The following is a 5,879-nucleotide window of genomic DNA, read 5'->3' on the forward strand; positions in this document are numbered from 1 at the left end:
TGAGGCATGCAGTGGTGTGAGGCGTGCAGCAGTGTGTGGCGAGCAGCAGTGTGAGGCATGCAGGAGTGTGAGTCGTGTGGTAGTGTGCACCATGCAGCAGTGTGAGTAATGCAGCAGTGTGTGGTGTGCAGCAGTGTGTGGCGTGCAGCAGTGCGAGTAATGCAGCAGTGTGCAGCGTGCAGCAGTGTGAGGCGTGAAGCAGTGTAATGCGTGCTGCAGTGTGCGTCGTGCGGTAGTGTGCAGCAAGCTGCAGTGTGCGTAATGCAGCTGTGTACAACAGTGTGAGGCATGCAGTAGTGTGAGGCATGCAGCAGAGTGAGGTGTGCAGCAGTGTGTGGCGTGCAGCAGTGTGTGGGGTGCAGCAGTGTGTGGAGTGCAGCAGTGTGTGGCATGCAGCAGTGTGAGTAATGCAGCAGTGTGCAGCGTGCAGCAGTGTGAGGCTTGCAGCAGTGTGAGGCGTGCAGCAGTGTGAGGTGTGCAGCAGTGTGATGTGTGCAGCAGTGTGTGGCGTGCAGCAGTGTGTGGCATGCAGCAGTGTGTGGCATGCAGCAGTGTTTGGCATGCAGCAGTGTGAGTAATGCAGCAGTGTGCAATGTGCAGGAGTGTGAGGCGTGCAGCAGTGTGAGGTGTGCAGCAGTGTGAGACGTGCGATAGTGTGCAGCATGCAGCAGTGCGAGTAAGGCAGCAGTGTGCAGCATGCAGCAGTGTGCAGCAGTGTGATGCATGCAGCAGTGTGAGGCGTGCACCAGTGTGTGGCGTGCAGCAGTGTGTGGCGTGCAGCAGTGTGTGGCTTGCAGCAGTGTGTGGCGTGCAGCAGTGTGTGGCATGCAGCAGTGTGTGGTGTGCAGCAGTCTGCAGCATGCAGCAGTGTGAGTAATGCAGCAGTGTGAGATGGGCAGCAGTGTGAGGTGGGCAAAACAAATCAATTTTGTCAGAAAATACAGTTAAATAAGTTGTGCTAAATGTGCTCATGGAGAGAAAAGTTCCAAGGACAGGAAGCGGCGAGAATGCTAAGGCAAGGAAGTCATGAACTGTAGCTCGAGTAAAAAGATACATTTTCGAGGAAGCGAAATGACACGAAAGCAAAGGACAATAGGGCTAAAGAAAAGCCCGTTCTTGGTTTGGAAATGGTGATGACACAATATGGTCTGACATAAGACAGCCAATGGGAACTCTGGATGGCAAAGAAATATGAACAATTTTGAGAAGTTTAGCTAGTTAGCAAGATATAAAACCTGGCCCATGGGGAGGAGGGAATCTCTCCTCGTTTTCCGATTTCTGAAGGGCGTGACGTGCTATTGGACTCTTTGGCGCACGTAAGGACAGCAGTCTTTAATGATTATTCTTTTAGGTGAAGTGAGTTTTAGACAGGGAGATAGAATTTCGGGAATGGAAACTTAATTTTGCTTTAATTCATGCTAATTGATTTGCCTTTAAAATGTCAGACTAATAAGTCTTTTCCTAAAAATTATGCTTTCAGTTTGCTGATATAATAAAGATTCTTGATTAAAAATGCTTTTTCTTGAATAATAAAGTTAATAAAATTAGATTCTGAAGTGACAAGCTGGTCTTGTTTATTCATGGTCTAGTTACCTTGGTATGTGATTCATGAATAATGGTGAGTATTGTGGAGATAAGTAGCGTATGTGAGACAGTTTTTCATTAGGAGCGCTGGATCAATTACTTGGTAGCAGAGGATGGTTACTATGGTAACTGACATGTTACATGATAATTACATAGGATCCATGTCTAAAACAAGTTACATTTGTTCAGTTGTTATATGTAGTCGAAAGGTTTTTTCCAGCAGTGTGAAAATTCCTAGTTATACTGGCCAGTGTAGTGCAGAGTGGTGTGGCAAGTGAAGTTACACAGTGCATTTGTTCTGTTTCAAAATAGTGGTATCGTCGTATATCACAAGTGTTGTGGACGTACAGCACAAGTTTAGGGATTTAGGTGTGAAAGGTAGAATGTATAGTGAGAATTGTCTATGAAATCGTAGCTTTTGAGTATAGGGACACCTGTCCTGTTTTAAAACTCACTGTGAAAAGAGTAGTAGAATTTATCCAAGCTTGAGTGAATGGTAGGAAGTGTCGTCTATTCTTACTGACAAGTGAGGATTTTATTGGCGGGTTAAAGTCCTACCGACATTTCATGTATGAATGAATAGGGTTTCTTTCTGTATGATTGTGTGTGTTAGAAGGGTAGGGTAAGGCTACTTGTTTTATCAACGAATTTAAACATTCTGTGAAAATAGCGTCGTCTATTTCACGGGAAAGAAAACTTGAATGTTTGAGAAAACTATTACTTTATTTTAGTGAAACAGACAAATGGTTTGTTTTTGTGAAGTTACTAACTGAATTCCATTAAAAGTTTTGTAAAATATGGCGCTGTGAAAATATTTTGTAAAGGCGGTGTCAGTGTCAGAGCAGAGCGAGGACAGAGAAGCTACAGCAGCAGTATGTGTCACTAGTGTCGCGCTGTGATTGGCTAATATACGTCACAGTATTCACGCACTAATTGGCTCATGTGACAAGGCAAGCTTGTACCTAATTGGTTAATTCTGAAATTCAGTAATTCTATTGGCTGAGCAGAATAGTGACGTAGCTTAACCTGATTGGCTTGTTGGTGAGTTTCGCGCACGGATTGGCTTGAGTAGCGGAACACAAGGAAATATTTACGATCTTTTTCGTAGTAAGCGGAATTGTTAAAAACATGGATTATTATTACATGAAAGAGGAAAAGAAGCTTTCATGGTTTCAGAAATTGAAAAATATATTTAAAAATGACAAGAAAATTGAAACGCGAGGTACAAGATTACTTCATAAGTACAAAACACCTGCAGCTTATAGGTCAGGTGAATATTGTTATCATACTTGCCTTTGGATGGAGAATTGGATGGAATATACCGAAAATGATGGTGTATTGGCATGGCCGGAAGATGGCTCATTTAACATTAAGGTGTTGAAAAACTTGAGAGAAAAAATGATCACTCTTGTGCCAAAACCTAGACCCACACAATTTAAGGCTTTAGCTGAATGGGAGGATGAGATGTTTAAATTAGAACGAGAAAACAGAGGTGTAACAAGAGGCACTAGATTAGACATTAATAGAGAAACTCATGAAGATAGAATGCGTCGTTGGAGACAAGCAGAAATGTGTATTGGTTTGTACCCAGCAAGATTTAGTGAGGTATCAGGTCAAAAAAATACTGAAAAGAAAAATAATATTGGTGAAGATAGTGAATTAGAAGATTCGGTTTTAGAAGAAATTTATATTACAAAATCGAAACCGCCACCTTATCAACCAGTTTGTTCGTGGTCAACCCCGAGAATTCCTCCAGGAACTTCTCCAAGTGCTCCTCCTAGGGAAATTAATGATGAAACTCCACCTAGATTAAATCAGAATAATGCAAAATTTCCTGAGAGAGTAGAAACAAGAACTAATTCTAGTACATCTGGAGAAAATAGAAATTATGCTGAAACTCCAGTTCAGAGAAATGAAATCCCAAGAAATGTAATGAGAACAGAAAGATATGAGGATATACCAAATCCCTCACAATATTTCTGATCAAAAGATGAATTAATTCAGCAGTTAACTAAAAGCATGGAGGCAGTAACTGTACCAGTAACAATTGGACCTGTTGTTCTAGTCTTTGATCAAAGGGAAATTAGACATTCAGCTCTGACTGTTCCATTAAATGCGGAAATTCAGAAAGTGGCTAAAACTTTTTATTCAGATTTAACAGAAATTCAGCGAGAGAAAAAGATGCCTGATTTAACTTTTAATCAAAGTTTGTCAAATGATCAAACTCCATCTGTTGCAGGATCTGATTCTGAAACTCCAGAAAAGAGTATAAATAAAATAGATTTAACGCAGACTCCATGAACCCCAGAATTTAAATTACTTGATGTCGCAAAGTTGAAGGCGGATTTGGAGGAATTGATTATTGGCACAATTGGACCTGACAGTTTGAAGCTATATCAGGATGATGAATTATTGTTTATTTGTAAAAGTATTCAATGGAAAACAAAAACCAAGTATGATCAATTAGAGGAAATGGCTGCTGAATTAGAAATAGATTTGAGTAGACAGAAAAATTTGCAGAAACATTACAGAGTGGATTTCTCTGAAAAAGTAATCGAAAACATGAACACCACAGGAAGAATAATTCATATAAAAGAATTGATAGTGTTTCTAAAAAGATTAGGCGAATTAAGCAAATGGAGAGTGAAATGGACAAAGAAAAGAGAGGAAGACTAAAGAGAAAGAGGGGAAATAGCAACTGAGTTTCCTATGAGAGAAATAGCTGGCGGAGGGTATGTTCATGTTCCATGGACAAGACAGGACATTTTACAGTTTACAAATGATTCTCCTCGATTGAGAGAAAAACCTGTGGAATGGTATAGACAGGTAGAAAGGTTAAGGTTTCAAAAGTTCTATGGATTGATCTTGATAGATTCTTTGACATTGTTGTTCCTTCGGATCTTTGGACAGAATGTAAACATTTCTATAGATTGGCCCAAAGAAGAGCCTGCTCGAGATAAAGTAACAGGTGCACCATCACCTGATGTTCTAAATCTGTATGATAAGGTGATTGTGTGGTTGAAAAACAAGATTCCCCAGAAAGAAGTAGATTGGGTTAAAATAGACAGAACAAATCAGGAACCAAAAGAATCAGTACATTCATTCTATTAAAGATTACTGCTGGTATTTAAACAATACAGTGGTTACGAGAAATTGAGTGAAAAGGATATGAGCCATTTCATATACAGATTTGTTTATGGCTTGAGACCTGAAATTGGTGAGATGATTAGATCAGGAATAGTTGGTTGGCAATCACTCACAGTTGATGACATTTTGAGAAAAGCAAAATACTGCAGTGATGAGATAGATGCTAAATAAAAGAAGCTAAAAGAAAAAACTATGTGGGCACAGGTAAAAGTGGCTGAACAACAAATTGCAACTTTGGAAAACAAAAATGTTCACCAGAATCAAGGGAAAATTAAGGGTAATTATAATAAGCCAAAATTGATGGGTAATATTGAAGAATTAAAGCAGAAACTCCCATGTTTTAATTGCGGCGAAATTGGACGCTGGAAGCGCGAATGTAAGAATCCGCCCAGAAAAATGTTTAAAATGCATCATTAAATCCACAGATGCAGAATGAGATAAATCAGCAGCAACAGCTACAGCAACAGTTAAATTAGATAAATCAGCAGCAACAGCTACAGCGACAGGTAGTGAATCAGCAGAGTCAGATTCCACCACCGCCACTTCCAAATTGTGTAAATGTGCAGAGATACAATACAGAAACAGGATTCTGCGGAGGTGAACAGGTAAACAGATTGCCAAGAGTGAATGTGTCGAATGTTTCTCAACACTATTGGTTGAAAGAAAATGAAGGAAGCGATTCTGAGGATTACTTATGACGGTGCCTGAGAGAGGAGGAAGAGTGTGTGCTTGGAGCCACTCTTGAGGTAGATCAGTCTGGTCCGTTTGTAAATGGTAAAGTGAATGATGTAGAAATCACTTTTCTAGTGGACACAGGTGCTACCCGTTCTACTGTTAGATCAGTGGAAATAGAAAACCTACCTCTCTCTAGGGACTCAATCCAAGTAGTTGGCGTAGCTAATCAACAGATTAAAACAGATTTGACAGAACCAGTTAAAGTCGAAATTGGTAAATTTAAAGACAAACATAGATTTGTAGTTTGTGATAGCAGTCCTGTAAACTTGTTAGGAAGGGACATTCTTTGCTAGATGAACTGTAAAATATATTGCTCACCAGATGGTATTGAGCTCCAAACTGCAGAAGAAGATGGCCTTTATAAATTAACAATGTTAATGGTTGAAGCAGAAGAAAGTAAATTATTTCCTGCT

The 5,879-nt window shown here is 40.0% G+C and overlaps 1 pseudogene; it reads left to right on the forward strand.

Moving 5' to 3' along the window:
* Positions 1-2,982: 2,982 nt before the first annotated feature.
* LOC147696932 (uncharacterized) lies at positions 2,983-4,260 on the forward strand (annotated as a pseudogene).
* Positions 4,261-5,879: the final 1,619 nt, after the last annotated feature.

The sequence above is a fragment of the Lissotriton vulgaris genome, chromosome 8, assembly GCF_964263255.1.
Source record: "Lissotriton vulgaris chromosome 8, aLisVul1.2, whole genome shotgun sequence".
Taxonomy (NCBI): Eukaryota; Metazoa; Chordata; class Amphibia; order Caudata; family Salamandridae; genus Lissotriton; species Lissotriton vulgaris.